The sequence below is a fragment of the Hylobates moloch genome, unplaced genomic scaffold, assembly GCF_009828535.3.
Source record: "Hylobates moloch isolate HMO894 unplaced genomic scaffold, HMol_V3 SCAFFOLD_7, whole genome shotgun sequence".
Classification (NCBI taxonomy): Eukaryota; Metazoa; Chordata; class Mammalia; order Primates; family Hylobatidae; genus Hylobates; species Hylobates moloch.
The window spans coordinates 56,727,618-56,744,801 of record NW_026652282.1 but is presented as its reverse complement, the minus strand read 5'-3'; positions in this window follow the sequence as shown (position 1 = coordinate 56,744,801).

Genomic DNA, 17,184 nt, shown 5'->3' with positions numbered 1-17,184 from the left:
AGGTAGGTACTCTTATAATCCTTATTTCACAGATGAGAAAACAGGTTCAGACAGCTGGACTCACTTACCCAGGGTCACACAACTACCGCGCCAGGCACAGATCCTAATGCAATGGGCTGACCTCTCCAGCAATATAAATCCCTTCTAAGGAAAGAGAGGAAATACTGAGCAGAAATGCTATCCCAAAAGCCATCATGAACTTGGGATGTATCAATAGAGATAAAGAGACCAAGTCAAGTATGTAACAGCTTTGCTCTTCTCTGCTGTCTGGAACACGTATCCAGCCTAGAGGCCCTATACATTGAGGGCACACTGGTACATCTCTACAGGGGAATGAGGAGGTTAAGAAGGGACGTGGAGCCCAAGTCCCATGAGAAATAGTTGGAAGAAGTGGGGCTATTTGGCCTCAGGATATGACTTCGGATCTCTAAAGGACACAGGGACAGGCATGGTCTATGTGGCCCCTGGGGACTGAGATAAGAGGTGGTAGCTATAGGGAGACAGATTTGGAACTTTCTCAGAGTTCAAGCTATCCTGTCATAAAACCAACTGCTTGCCTTGAGAGAGGGTAAGCTGGTGGTGTGCAAACTGGATGAAGCTGAGCACTTGGTAGAAATACTGCAGAGAAGGCTTGAGGCTCTGAATCAGAGGTGAGACTGCAAGCCCCTAAATTCATTGCAGCCCTAAGACTCCATGAATCTATGATTCTGTGAGGGTCAGTGTTCTCCAAGGTCACTCCCATGGAGATTCCACTACTTCTCTCCACTATTTTTTTTTTTCCAGTGTCTCACATCTTTCAAAATCCGAAAATCATTCCTTAGGTTTCACCTAAATTCCTCTTACTGGAATCATTCTTAGTGCCATGCAGGACTGGCTGCTGAAAAAGGAGGGATGGAGAAAGCAGCAAAGCAGAGCCATCAGAGACCTAGGGGAGGAACATTCTTAAATAGCAAACATTACGCAGACAGATGGCCAATGATGAGCAGGGGAGAAAAGCATTCAGAAAACATTTATTTGGGGGTATGAAGGCACTTTTTCTTTAATGACATTTTCTTTCCCCATTGATTTTGTGAGTCAAATCGCTATCACTTGAAAAGTGCTGGGGGTGGTGAATTGCTCACATTTTCATTAGTTGGAATATGACATTAACCAACCACTCTAGGTAATGCTGAACATTTTTCTGCTAATGTCAGGAGATCCTTTCTTAGGGCTAATCTGGATGTCAATTACAGCACCAACAGACCATTGTTGAATGTGAAATTTGCATAATGTTCCATTGAGTGAGAGGTGCAGATTGTCAGATGACTGGAAGGTGCCAGAGACTGATGATGGTCATGGTTTGTCCTGACAAGACCATAGGGATGTTGGGAACTAAGAAAGTTTGAACTGAAGTGGATGAATGGCCCATTTCTGCTGAATCAAATCTTATTTCTCTTCATTCTGCCAGCTCTTCACTACTTAGGTCAACATTAGTTTACCATATATGTATGCGGCCCCCAGATGATGCTAGCCTGAGGAGTGATTATCCCTGCCCTGGAGGCTCCGACTGTCTCTAACATTTCTCTCCTTTGTGGTCTCCGAAATCTGCTTTCTCCATGCCAGTGATCAGCTGTCCTCAGGAGAGAACCCCGGCTTTGGCACCTTTGTCTAGAGCAGTTGATCCAACTGTGAGAATCCGGGAGCCTGCAGAGTAGTATGAAGAAAGGCTGCTCTTCTGCCTGCACCTTATGTGTGTCTGGGTTACTATGCGATTAAGACCAGATTCTATTTTAGGTCTGGAATCTGTGGATTTCTGTAAGAGATACTGCTGTTTGGGAGGAACATTGGAACGATTAGACAAGTTCCAGCTGTGGGTGAGTGTCTTAGGTTGGGTACATGAGAAGTGGAGCCTGAAGCAGGGATTCAGGGCATGTGACTTATTGGGGGTATACCCTTCTGGAAAGGCTTGTGAGGCAGGAAAGCCGGATAGGGAATAGGTAGGGAGCAAGAAAGGCAATGTCTAGTTTTGACCTGTTTCAGAGTGGATGTGGGGGCTCTGGAGCATAAATCACATCACAGGGTTATCCCATCTTGAGTGAGAGGTTGGACTTATGTATTCCCATATCAGTCACTGATTGTCCTTCCTGCTGGTGAGGGGGAAGTATAACCTCCCATGCAACTCTGAATTAGGTGGCTCCCATCAGCACAGGGCAAGTATCCAAGGAAGCCTTGCTGTTAACCACAGCACTCACAGCTGGGAGATGGGTGGAAACAGGATAGCTGGAAAAGGGGAGCTGGCCCAACATCATCTACAACAGCAGGGCTGCCATCTTAGACTTCTAAAGGCCTCCCCCTGCTAGGAGGTGCAAATGCTTCACTCATTGTGACTCTGTCTATCAGCTATGAACTAGCTGTGTATCACTGACTAGAGCTACTGGGGTGTTGTAAATGGAAGGGTTGGGAAGTTGACACTTGTACTAGAATAAGACAAGAGTCCAAGCTCCTGGATTAGGGAGACCACATGGTAAGACAGGCAGAGAGCTGTGGAGAAGACACCAGACAAAAGTGCTGCTAGGATTGTGTCAAGTCATCAGGAGTGAGTGTGCCATCCCTTCAAGAGACACGGTTTGAGGGTCCTCCAAGTTTATTAGTTTTTTCACTAGGATTAAACTGGAATTGATCCTGACGGATTGTTTTTATGCTGCCTGTGGTTTTGTAAATTATAGTATTTCCTTCTTCTCTTTGTTCATTTTCCTTGTGACAAAGTCAGCTCGTACTAATATGTTTGAGGCAACCAAGGGAGTAGCTTGGTGCCCATCCTGAGGCTGGTATGTTGCATGATAATGATAGCAGCTACCACTTATTGAGCACTTAATATGTATCAGGCATCTACTGAATGCTTACTTTTAGGCATTATTAGTTCATTGAGTCCTCCTAACAGGACTTGGGGTTGTACTGTATATGAGGGCAGAGGAGGAGACAGGAAGGTGTCACAGATGATGCTTCGCTTCTGAATGGATAGTGGTGCCATTTTCAGAGATGGGGAATACTGGAGAATGAGCTGTTTTCTGGCCTCAGCTCTGTCTTCTCACTGAGGAAACATTCCAGTTTTTGTGAATCCCTCTTTGGGAGGCCTGTTTGGAAAACTCTAGAGATTCTTAGAGGTGCATGGCATCCTGATTGGGAGGTTTCTAGATTGCAAAGGACTTGCTAATTTCTTTCTTTCTTTCTTTAGTCACTCTTTACTGATGTAACTGGTGTGTCAAAACAGAAAAGTTGCATTCAACCCATCCAGTTCCTCAGAGGGACATCAACTCTTGATTGTTCTAGGACAAGACGAAGACTCATGCTTTTTCTCTCTCTCCACCTCAACCCCAGCAAAATATAAACTATGAGGATGTGTAGAGAGATGTACATTTTCTACTTTGTCCCTTCTCTAAAAAAGAGTCACAAGAGAAACCATTTGGGTAGTAAATAAACCTGCAAACAGTTTTTAATTTCTAGGTGCTTAAAGATAATAGGTATTGAGTGCTATGCCCTTTACATGGATTATCTTTTTTATTTTAAAATCTGTGTGAAATAGGTACTTGTGTCCATTAGGATGGTTTTAGCTGCGAGTAAGAGAAACCATGACTCAAACCAGCCTAACCAATTAGAAAATTACTATCTCAAATAACAGAATTCCAGGGTAGAGTGGGCTCAAGCATGACAAAATCAATGACTCAACAATATCATCAGGGAGCTAGAATCTTTCCATCTCTTTTTTCCACCATCCTCAGCAAAACTTCTTTTTAAGGTTGGTTCCCCTGGTGGTTGGAGATGAATACATCTGTGCCAAATGTCACTTCTAGGTGTTAACATCACCTGGAGGAAGACAGAAACTCTCTCTTTGTCTCCCTAGGAGGAAGGAAATCTTTCCTAGAGGTCCCTAGGTAGATTTCCCCTTATATCTCATTGGCTAGGATTGGGTTGTATATTCATTCCTGAACCAATCACTAGCAAGGAAAATAGAAATGATGTGATTGTATTAGCTGAATCATTTGAAGTGGAAGGAAGGATGCTTAAATACTACCATGTTCCCATTCTACAGAAAAGGAGACCAAAGCTCACTGAGATGAAGTAACAAAGTAACTTGCCCAAAGTAACACCTGGTAAATGACACAACTGAGAAGTAAATCCAGTGCTTCCCTATTTTACTATACTTATTGACTACTAAATATATGTTAATTGCCAGGTACTTACCGAAGTAGTACAAAGATGTTCTTATTTTCCAAGTATTCATTTTCTAAGTCACTGCAGTCATAAGATTGGGTAGGAAAGCAAGAGACCATTAAGGTATTCACTAGCAAACTGGCCAATTATGGAACTACTCTGGCATCCCTCTCAGATTAACATTAGAATCTCGACCAGGCTTTTCTGATTGTTGAGTATTATAAACACCAGAATGTGAAGAGAAAATACAATGCCAATGAGTTTGCAAAGTAAAACTGCAAATATTAGAAAAGATTCAGGAGTTCATGAAATCAACGAAAGTGATATTGGAAAACTTCCAGCATCTCAGCAAAGCCATTGACACAAGAGAAGCCTGGCCGAATTAGATCAATTAAAAGTTGAAGAGCAAGTCAACAAGGATGAGAACAAAATAAAAGCTTCAAAAATGAGTTGACTCACAACTTATTGAGAGATATCCTTAGGAAAACCAAAGCCCTTGAATACTTTCAATAAAATGACCTTCTTTATGATCGTGCTATGAAAAGCAAAGTAAAAGATGTATGTCACGATGTCCTACAGTTTTGTCAGAAAAATCACACCACAAAGCAACTGATGTTTGAGTTGTTGTTTTTGCCTGCCCTAAGAACTAGAACAGAACTATAACTTCAGCCCTATTTTTTAAAATATAAAGAGAAATTGCTTATCATACTTTTTGGTTTCATTTTTTAATGAGAAATCTAAATAAACCTATTCTTTATTTACTATGACAATTTAAACAGATTCTCTTTCAGTGGAATTTTCCCCCCAATATCAATTATCTGCAGATAAAGAGGACCTTTTATAGTGTGGGTAAGATCAACCTTGGATCAAATCAACCTGGCTCAGCCACTCGCTAGTTTTTTTGGCTTTGGGCAAGTTTCTCAGCTTTCCTAAGCAACTGTTTTATCATCTGTAGAGTGAGGAAATTTCATAGGGTTATTGTAAAGATTGAATTAATTGCTTGTATTAGATTACTCACTTAGCTAGTCCTTCACGCATAGTACTCATTCAATAAACGTTAGCTGTTGTTATGCTGTTGTTAAAGTGATCATGCAGAATGACAGAAAGGGTCTGTCAGACCTGAAATTCGAATCCTGCCTCAGCCAATACCTTACTGTGTGACCTTGGACACACCACTTTCCCTCTCTGATCCTCAATCTTATCTAGAAATTGGACCACATAGGGTTGCTGTGAAAGTCAAGTAAGATAACTGGCACCCAGCAGTCCGTGTCACTTAACAAGTCATAGTTTTTATTTATCTGTGCTAAATACTGCATCAAGTGGGGTGTGCGTGTGTGTGTCTGTGTGTGTTGGGGATATGTATAAGAAATACATATAAGGAGGCATGGTTCCTGTCTTCAAGGAGCTTACATCTCATGAAGAAAACAATGAATGTATTATGTGCCATCTACATGCCCTCTCTGGGCCTCAGTTTTCCCTTCTATAGTATTAAGTCCTTAAACGAATGGATCCATAAGGTTCTAAAATTCTGAGAATCTACATACTGTGGTCAGGTGGACTCCAGAAACAAGTAGAGCAAGCCAAAGCAACTTCATTCCAGGTGTGAGGTACTGCAGCTCATAAAAGAAGTTCTTCAGGAATTCGGAGGAGAGTGTATAGTCAAGTGGAATGAGTATCAGCTTTGGGGCCAGACAGATCTGAATTTAAATCCCAGCTCTTTCAGTTGCTAGTTGGATCACCTTGGACCAATAACTTCTCCTCTCTGAACCTCAGTCTCCTCCTCTGCACATGTAACTAAGTAGCCCTGCCTTATAAAGATATGGTGAGAAATAATCAAGCCCAAGTATTGGATAGTGCCTCATATGCAGTAGGTGCTTTACTACTTGCTTAAGGAAGTTTCCTGGAGACTTGGGAACTTGAGCCAGGAGATTTGGTGGGAAGAAAGTTGCTGGAGAACTGGGTACCATTGGGCAGAATAGCAAGGAATGGCCTTTTGGCAGATGCCTTTACCTGGAAGGCAAAGTGGCAGGAGCCAACGGGACAAACCCACTGCCCTGAGGTCCATAAAGAAGCCATCCTCTTGCCAACCCCTGCCTGGGATACTCATCAGAGCCTAGAGGGATAAAAAAAGAAACCAAAATGAAATATATATTTATAACAATAATAATAATTATTCTTTTACCAATTTTCTCTTCCTCCGATGGAGTCTGGCAAGAACTACAGAGCAGGAAAACTGCTGAAGTTGAGAGTAATGGTGCCCCCAGGACAAATAAAGAGGGAACTTCAAACCAGCAGATGCTGCTGAAAACCCCAACACAGGAAATATCTGCAGAATGAATTGAGAATTTATGGGTGTTTGGGTTTTTAGGATTTATAACCAAGTTCCATGAGCAAAGAAGGAATATAGAGGACAGAGAGCAGAACAGGGCAAGAAGAGCAGGCTGAGGGCAAAGGCCAGCTGTCCCTCTCCAAATCTCCAGCAGCCACAGAAGCAGACTTGACATCAGTAGGGTGCTCCAGGAGCAATGGTGGCCTGGGTAGGCTGGGCTGAGCTGGAGTGAATCCCAGTGTGTCCCTTGGCACCAGTGTCATCCTCATGGTAGGCAGGCAGGTGGGTGGAAGTGGGCACATGCAGCTATGGGGAAAACATGCATAGGTAACAAATATGCATGGGCATGATAATGATCATGATAATCACTAGGTCCGCCATCAGCAGGGCCTTCCTTAGGTCAAAAGCTTTCAGCTTCCCCCAGGCCTTATCTAACCCTGGCATGTCAGAGTCAGGTATGCCCAGAGTGTGCAAGTAGATTGGGCCAAGAACTTGGGAGAGGATGGGAGTGAGGATGTGGCATTCCTGCAGGTTCCTGGGAAGCTTGAGATGCATGCATCTGCAGCAGCTCAATTTTCCCACCTGTAAAATGGTGGCAGGGTTTAGACTACAGTAGCCAATGGGCCTTGTTATTGAAGTATTGGTAGGGGAGAAGTAGGGGAGCAGGGAAAGTGGGACATTAGGTTGCCAGAGATGGGGCAAGAAGAGAGTAGAGAGGGACCCTTCCCCAAGCAAAGGTGAGCTCTGGAGGTGCTGACAATTTCCAGAGCTCCAGGGATTCTGGAACACCCATTTCCACCAGCCAGGATGTGGGGCTGTGAGTTCAGACTGACTTCAGGCCACCCTGGATGCAGGCCCTTCAGATACTCCAAAGGACCCTGAAAGTTTTCCACTTCTGGTTTCTGCCCAAAGAGGGATTTGGGAGGAAAATCATTCGGCTGCATTTAGAGGTTAGCGATTCTCAGAAGGTATATAGAGCCAGCTCCTAGAAAAGCAAACCCTTTGCTTCTTTACTGGAACAAAACCCCAGCCACAGGCAAAATGAAGAGGTGCATAGAAGACAGAGAGAGAAGAGAAGAGTGAAGGCTGGTGGGAGGCAAGACTTCTCCCTGTAGGGATACCATGAGATGGGCCTTATGTTCATTCAGAATTTGCTGGACAGGGTGGGGCTACTCCTTCTCAACCAGCCTGCTTATCCTTAGAAAGCCAGAAATATAAATCTGCCTTGGAAGGGAGTGAGCACCCTGTTTTTTGAAGGTGTTTAAGTCATAGCCTGACAATCACTTGTCATTGGAGATGCTGTTAAGAGCAGGTCTTCATTAGATTAGGGGTTTGATGAGAAGGCTAGGGTACATTTAAAGGTGTTTTCCAGCCCAATAGTATTATGATTCACTTAGTTCAACTGTTGTGTAATTTTGGGTCACTCCTTTCCCATCTCCAGGCATCAGTCTCTCATCTATAAAGTGGGACTGGGTGGACTCTGGTTTCTAAGGGCTCTTCTGGCTGTGGCATTCTCTTAGTCTACGACTGTAGTCTTTGGGTTACAGGAGTGGGAGGACTTACAGAGTAGGGACCCCTGCCCTTCCCCAACACCTGGCCAAGCCCTTACTCTAGTCTGCTTCTCTGAGTCTCTTTGTAGCCATCGCATTCTTTCCTCATGAAAGTGTGTAGCAGTAGATATCCCCAGCTGGAGGCCAGGCTGCTGCCGGGTCAGCTCAGAGGAGAATAAAGAAAATTAAGAGGCACTGGCAGGCCCCTGTGAGGAAGAGAATTATCCTGGGTGGGATGTGGGAATTGAGAGCTTAGAGTGCTTGTTCAGCCTGAGCTGCTGCCTCCCCAGTCTAAAGATTACTATAGCTTTGTAGTAAGTTTGACATTGGAAAGCATTAATCCTCCAACTTTATTCTTTTTCAAGAATTTTTTTTTTGGCCATTCAGGGTCCATTGCAATTCCTATGAATTTGAAAATAAGCTTTTCCATTTTGTGCAAAAAAGCCACTGGAATTTGATGAAGATCACATTGAATCTGTAGATTGCTTTGGGCAGTTCTATGGTTTGAATGTTTGTGTCCACTTCAAATTCTGTGCTGAAACTTAATCCCCAATGCAACAATATTAAGAGGTAGGGCATTTAGGAGATGATTAGGCCATGAAGGATCCACCCTCATGGATGAGATTAGTGTCTTAGGCACTTATAAGAATTAGTGCCTCAAACCTTTAAAAAGGCTTGAGGGGGTGAGTTCACCCTTCTGTTCCTAATACCATGTGAAGACATAGTATCCTTCCCCTCTAGAGGATGCAGCGACAAGGTGCCATCTTGGAAGCAGAGAGCAGCCCTCAAACCAACTGATGTCTTGATCTTGGACTTCCCAGACTCCAGAAGAACTGTGAGAAATAAATTTCTGTTGTTTAAAAATTACCCAGTCTGTGATATTTTGTTGTAGCAGCCTGAAAAAGCTAAAATGGATAATGTTGACATCTCAACTATATTGTCTTCTAATTCATGAACATAAGATATTTTCCCATTTATTTAGGTCTTCTTTAATGTCTTTCAGTAATGTTTTGTAATTTTCAGTGTACAAGTCTTTCACCTTGGTTAAATTTATTTCTAGGTATTTTGTCCTTTTCACGTTGTTCATTGCTAGTTTATAGAAATACAACTGATTTTTGCATGTTGAACTTGTACACTTTGTTTGCCGAATTTGTTTACTGGCTTTAGTAGTTTTTTTGTGGATTCTTTGGCATTCTCTATATATAGGCTCATGTCACCTGTGAATAAAGATATCTTTACTTCTTTCCATCTTCAATGCATTTTATTTTTTTCTTGCCTAATTGCTCTGACTAAAACTTCTGTTACAACGTAGAACAGCAATGGAGAAAGCAGGTATCCTAGTCTTGTTCCTGATATTAGGGGGAAAGCTTTCAGTATTTCACCATTGAGTCTGATGTTAGTTGTGGCTTTTTCATATATGACTTTTATCATGTCGAGACAGTTCCCTCTTCTTCCTAGTTTTCTGACTGTTTTTATCAGGAAAGAGTATTCAGTTTTGTCAAATGCCTTTTCTGCATCAATTGAGACTATTTTTATACTTCATTCTATTAATGTGGTGTATTACATTGATTGATTTTCTTATGTTGAACCAACCTTGCATTCCTCTGATAAATCCCTCTTGATTATGTCTATAATTCTTGTGATATATTCTTGGATTTGATTTGCTAGTATTTTGTATTTTTGTGTATATATATATTCATAAAAATACTAACCTTCAATTTTCTTTTCATGTGATGTCTTTATATGGCTTTAGTATCAGATAATGATATCAAAGAATGAGTTGGGTAGCATTCCTTCCTCTTCAATTTTCTGGAAGAGTCTTAGAAGAGTTGATGTTAAATTTTCTTTAAATGTTTGTTAGGATTTACCAGTAAAGAAACAATCTGTTCCTGTACTTTATTAGGAGTTGTTTTTTTTCTTTTAATTTCTGATTCCTTTTTGGTTATAGGTCTGTTAAGATTTTCTTTCTCCTTCAGTGAGTTTTGATAATTTGTGTGTTTCTAGAAATATGTTCATTTCACTGAGCTTATCTAATTTGTTGGCGTACAGTTGTTTATAGTATTCTCTTCAAATATGCCACCCTGTTGCCTTCTAATCTGCATGGCTTTTGGTGAGAAATCAGCTGATAATCTTACTGAGGAAAACTTCTACTTTATAAGTTGCTTCTCTCTTGCTGCTTTCAAGATTCTCTCTTTGCCTTTGAGCAGTTTGGAGTTAGTTGAGCTTCTTGGATTATAGACTTGGGTTTTTCATCAAGCTTGGGGACCTTTCTGGCAATTATTTCTTTCAATATTCTTTCTTTCTCTTTTTCCATCTTCTCCTTCTGAGACTTGCATAATGTGTATGTTGGTCTGCTTGATGGTGCTCTACAGGTCTCTTAGGCTCTGTTCACTTTTCTCCCTTCTTTATTTTTTTTCTTTCTGGTCCTCACACTGGATAACTTCAATTGTTCTGTCTTAAAATTCGCTACTCCTTATTTCTACCTGCTTAAATCTGTTGTTGGTACTTCTTAATGATTTTTATATTTAAGGTATTGTATTTTTCAGGTGTTGAATTTCTACTTGGCTCCTTTTTATAATTTCTATCTCCTTATTGATAGCCTTATTTTGTTCATACATAATTTTCCTGATTTCCTTTTGTTCTTTGTCCATGGTTTCCTTTAGGTCTTTGAGCATATTTAAGAGAGTTGATTAAAGCCTTCAATAGTAAGTCCAACATCTGAGCGTTCTTATTTTTTTCCCTTTGAATAAGCTTTGTACGCTTTGTGATTTCTGTTGAAAGCTAGACATTTGAATATTATAATGTTGTAACTCTGGAAATCATTTTCTTCCCCTTCCCTGGGGTTTGCTGTTCTTGGTTGTTGAAGGTTGTAGTCATCCATTTGTTTAGTGACTTTTCCAAACTATTTTTGCAAAGACTGTGGGTTTTTTTTTTTGCCATGTGTGGTCACTGAAATCTTTGTTCCTTTATCTTATGTTCAGCTAGTGTTTTGACAGAGATTTTCTTGAATTCCAGGAGCATTTTGAAGTGGACTTTTTAAAATTCAATGTTTCTGTGGTTGCTATAAGCATTTGCCTGTTTTTCAGAGTTCTGTCAAAGTTGATACTGACATTTTCTGCAAGTTTCTGTATGTTTCTGTGGAAGGATGGGCATTTGGAGCTGCCTGGTCTGCCATTTTGCTGATGTCACTTGAATTTTTTCTTCTTGCCCATAGGCACCAAACAGCAGAGGCCATGTCTCCAGCTTGGATCTCCATGGCCATAGGGAGAGCTGGTGCCATTTTGCTCCATGCAGGGCAAAATCTCCATGTGCTATAGCCAATTTGAAGCTGGGGTGGTTTTCCTGGCAGGAAGGTGGGATGGTTTAAAGAGTTTGAGCCAGACCTCTGAGAAATGGTTGGAGTGTAGAGCTGCCTAGAGACAGGGATGGATGAGATCATGATAATACTTGTAATAATAGCTGCCATTTAAGGAGTGCTGACCACATGCCAGATACAGGCCTAAGTGCTTTGCATGAGCTGTCTCATTTCTTCCTCCGGACAGACTACTAAGATCACCATTACTAAGGACAGGGAGAGTAAGCCACTGCCTAAAGTTTCACAGTAGACCTGGGATTGGACCCCAGGTCTGTCTAACTCTAAATCCTGTGCTCTCAATGGTAATAAAATTCCTTTTCTTGGAACCTCATGGGATTTGCACCTCAAAATCACAGACCCTGGCCACCTGGCCTATAGTCCCTCAGTAGAGGAAAGAGGACAGCTGTGGCTCAGAAAAACTTTAGTTTTTATAATTTTCAGTCCCAGAATTTCTAGTTAGCTGCTTTTTATAATTTCTGCCATTTTATTGATATTTTTATTTTATTCATACATTGTTTCCCCAATTTCCTTTAGCTCCTTATCCATGGTTTTCTTTAGCTCTATTAGCATATTTAAGGGAGTTGACTTAAAGTCTCTGTGGCTCATTCCTGCCCTAGGTGGATTCTGAGAAGCTGTCAGCTTGGTGCTCCTGCATCCTGTACTGCCATGTCTAACATCACAAAAATGAATAGGATTGGGCTTATTCAACCTGAAAAGGGGTGAGTAGCTGCTCTCTGCTTCCACTGAGGACAGAACCTGAAGATTTCAGTGGAAACTACACTGGCTATTTTAATAATTAGTAATTTCTAGTGCCAGACTCTCTATTCATTACATCCATTATCTCATTTACTCCTCACAACAGCTCACAAGGTAGGTGTAATTATTTCTATCTTAGAGATGAATAAAAAAGTCAGAAGGGTTAAGTAACTTGACCAAAGTCACATAGTCTATAAGCAACATGGCTTCATTCATCCATTCAACCATCACTTGGTATCTACCAAGTGCTAGACACAATTCTAGGCACTAGGGAAACAGTGATGGAGGCAGCCAATCATCAAATAAATATAGAATATAATGCCACGCAGTTCAAAATGGAAGAAAAATAAAGGAAGGTTATGAAATAGATAGAGAGCTGTGGGGTGGAGGCTTTGTGAGGGGATGTGAGGCAAGAGCTATTTTAGCCAGGACCATCAGAATGGGCCTCTTGGAGGAGGTGACCTTTGAGTGGGGCTTGAAATGAAGTGAAGGAACACACACATGAAGATCTGGGGGAAGAACAAAATAAAAAGAACAGAGAGTTAAGGCACAGTCCCTAAGGAGGGAATGAGTTTGGTATGTTCAAGGAGCAGCAAGGGGGCATTGTAGCTAGAGTGGTGTGGGAGAGGAGGAGGGGGAGATGCAGTTAGATGGTGCAGGGTTTCATGTGTCACAGTGAAGACTTGGGGTTTGGTGTGATGAGAACCCAGAGGCGAGTTTTGAGCAGAGGAATGACATGATCTGATGATTTACCTTTAAAAAATAATCTTCCCATATGCTGGGGAGAATGGAGTGGAGAAGGCAATAACGGAGTCAAGGAGACCTGGGAGGAGGTGCATAGGCTTCTAGGTGGACATGATGGTGGCTTGAACCATGGCGGTAAGTGTGGTTGTGATGTGAGGAGTCAGACTGGAAATGCAGTTAGGAGTTGGAGCTGTCAAGATTGTTGATAGATTGGACAGGCTGGTAAAAGAAAGAAACATAGATTCCCAGGCTTTGGTTTGATGATTTTGGTGAATGGTGGTGGTGGGTGCTGAGATGTGAAAGAATGTAGGGTGGGAGACAGATTTGAGGTTAGAGTACATACCTGGGTCCCAATATGAGTGACTCCAATGGTCTGGGCTCTCTGTCAAACGTTTTCACAATGCAGGGGTTCATTCCAAGAACAAAGTACTGGGGGGAGACACTGAAAAATCTCTGGTCTGCGTTGTTGAAAGATCGAAAGACAGCCATTCTCTTGACTGGTTGGGGCTTGACCTGTTCTAAGATGCAGCCAAGCCAGATGGCCCCTTGAAGTCCCTCCTGATTCGAGGATTCTCTTCTGTGATCTATGACCTAGAGGTGGGAGCAAGAATTTTCTCTTTTAACTAACATTTTTCTTTTTCCACAGCCTGATCTCTTTTAGATCCAGTCTAATTTCTTACAGGCCTTAGGCTAATTTGCACAGCTGGGTTTTACATCTGGGCCATTGCCATGTGTACCTATTGCCTTGTTGGCTGCAGGCAGGATGAGGCTGCAGCCCCAGGGCAGGCCACAAGCTCCTGAAGCTGCCTTTGTGGGGGTGCCGTGAACTCAAGGACCAACACAGCCCCCAAGCCAGCTTCTTGCTTCTGGCTGTTCTGTCTTTCCAGCTCCCTAGAAGGGGAGCTCTGGACCTCAATCTCAGCTGGGCCTCATAGACACCAGAGTCCTGGGAGGTCAAGAAACATGTCTAGACACACACACACACACACACACACACACACACACATACACACTCACTCATGATGAGAAAGAGTGGGGTAAATGAACACAGATAGAGACAGAGGAAGGAGAAAATATACACACAGAGAAGGTGAGAATGACAGTGAAAGGGAGGAGAAAAATAATAAGACAGACATTATAAGCCAGATAGCTAGAGATAGAGTCAGAGATAGAAAGAGAATCAGAGAGAGAGACAAAGTGACAAAGATAAATAAACAGAAGAGAGACAGACAGAGTAGGCAATAGAGGGAGTGAGACCAAGATACAGAGGAAAACACGCTGAACCAGACCAAGTAAGGCAGAAAAAAGCTCAAAAGAGGCAGGCAGACAACAGGGGTAAGAGAGTGGGAAAATTGTGGGAAGTGTGTTTGGTGGCAATGTGTCCAGCCTTAACATAGTATAAGGGCTTGATAAACTGATTATTATTACTACTACTAATATTAGAAAAACTGTAGGAAATTGCCACTTTTGTAGGTAAAAAATGGTTGAATATCATTAACTTCATTATCGTTCAATCTTAATGTCATTATTTTATCCTGTGGGACCCTGATAGAAGTGAGGGTATGGCATGATCAGAGCTGAGTTTGAAAAAGATAGCTTTGGAAGCCAGTGTGAGTTTGAACAGGTATGACTGGAGGCTAGGAGGCCAGGGAGGAAGAGGCTCGACCAAAGGACCAGGCCAGAGATAAGGAAGGTCTGAGGTCCCACAGGTCCAGGAGTAGTGGAAGCTAGAAAGGGGGATGTTTGAAGACATTTCCAATGAAGCATCTAGAGAACTAGATGACAGATGGGGCAGAGAGGATAAAAGAGGGGTCATCAAGGATAAGGCCCAGGTTTCTAGCCTGGAGAACTGGCTCAGTCTTCTTTAGTTTTCAAGGCTGAGCTCAGGCCCCATGATCCCACCAGGAAGCTTCCCTTGGCCTTTGGCCCCTGCTCACTGCTCTCTCCTCCCAGCCTCTGAGCTCTGACAACACTTGGCAACACTGAGGTAGAGTTTGCCTATGACTCTTAAGTGCTCTCAGTGCCTTCAAGGGCCCCCTTACTAGGAAAGCCCCTGCCAGGCACAGCAGTTACAGCCCTATGCAGGCCCTGGAGCGTAATCCTTTCCATTGCAACTCCATTCTTTGTGAACTTGGGCAAGCTACTTAATTTCCCCAAGGATCACATTTCCCACCTACCTCAGAAGCTAGTGTGAGGATTAAATGGAGTATCACATACAATGTACTCAATAAGTACTAAATATTCTTATTATCATTGGCCATCAGTTGTTGTTTATTTCTGAGTGTTCTATATCCACATGGATTGCAGAGTATTAATTGCATCCAATTACATTTGTGTATCCAGGACTTAGCTCACAATGGGTCACAGCAATTACTGACTGATTGTCCAGAGCCTTGAATCAGTTCCCTTCCATTCAGCAAACACCATCGAAGCAACTCAAGGATTCTCTGCCAACCCCTTGGTACATACACAGATGACAAAGACTCGTCCCAGTCTGTAAAACCCCTACTGTAGCCATACTGATTAAACGGCATTTACTGAGCACTGTATCTGTTAGAGTGTGATCAGGGAAGCAGGGCCACTGTGAGTGATATAGAATAAGAAATTTATTATGGGAATTATAATTTTCACCATATTGGGAGCTGATAAAGAAACCTACGGAAGGCTGTGGCCTCTACATCTAGTGGTGGGACTGAAGTGGCTAAAGGAGAGCAAGGCTAGCAGTCAGAAGGAAAAGCTGGACAGGAAGTGGGAGAGAATGAGGACAAACAGGAACCCACACCTGTCTCTCAACCTCTCCAGCCTGGATTGTGTGGGGGACCTGCAGAAGAAGCTGGCATCCTTTACCACCGAGCTGCACAGGTTCGGGGCCAGGGACTTGCAGAAGCCTAAGAAGATGTGGGAGAGCTAGAAAGACATGGGACTGACCACTGCCCCATGACAGACAGGGAAGCCAGCCGGCGAGCTTCCACAGTACCTCCTCAGGGGTGCCCAATCTTTTGGCTTCCCTGGACCACATTGGAAGAAGAATTGTCTTGGGTCACACATAAAATACACTAACACTAATGATAGCTAATGAGCTAAAAAAAATCTCAAAAGAATCTCATAATGTTTTAAGAAAGTTTACGAATTTGTGTTGGGCCACATTCAAAGCTGTCCTGGGCCGCATGCGGTCCACAGGCCATGGGTTGGACAAGCTTGCTCTAAGTCAACCAGCAGAGCAGTGACTGCTGCTGTGTTTCCGCCTTCCAGATCTTGTGTGAATTTCTCCTGTAGCCAACCCCAACCTGGAACAATACAGAGATGGGAATTCTGAGGTGGGGGGTTGCGGGGACAGTGCTGAGCTAAATGCAACTGGATTCTGTGTCTCCCTTACCTTCTACTCACTCACAGAAAGAAGGCTCTCCCCCGATGACATCCATGAGAGTGACCTCAAGATCTGGTGTTTGGGGCAGAGGCAGAGACAGAAGTTGGGGAAGTAATCCCTGTACAGGGGGACTTGGTGACCATGGTCTCCAGCCCAGCTGAGGCCAAGGTAGTTTGGGAGTTCATAATCCAGAAAATTGCCCTAATTCTCCATGCCACCTGTGTGCACAGTCCCAGGATTCCTGGTTCTCTGAGGACTTTCTGAGCACCCCTCCCCAAGACCTCAGTCAAGGATGATATATGGTTTCCTTTAGTTTTTTAGTTAAAATCAGGTTCAAATTCATTTTGTTTAGAGAATTAGAGGAGATTTTCATGGCACCCCTTAAGATTCCCCCTGGGGAATCACTGCGCCATCACCAATCCAAGGCCAGAATGGCAGAACAGAAGGCAGAGAGGCAGGAACAGGGCGGGTGTGGGTGGCAAGACAGCCAGTTTTGAATTAGCCCTTGGTTGCTTTTATTTAGACCTCACTGAGAGCACACTATAACCATGCCCTCCTCAGGGCCAAGTAAAAGAAAAAGAACACCCTTTGGGCAAGCCTGGCTGAGGGCTTCATTTAGAGAAAGAGAAGCATCTATTTCTACCTTGCCCTTCTGATTACAAATGATTTGTGTTTCAAAACAAACCATCTGTAATTTGGAACAAATGCAGTCCCTCTTGGTCGGGCTGGGCTGGGCTGAGCTCTGAAGCCGACATAGCTGCTGCCTGGGGTGCTTCCCTGAGGAAGCAGGACCTGCTCTCCCGGGTCCTGGAGGCAGACAGAGGCCTGGAACCCTGAAACTGGGCAGAGCAGACGGCCTGGCTTGTCAATCCTAGCTTCGCCACTTGCTAGT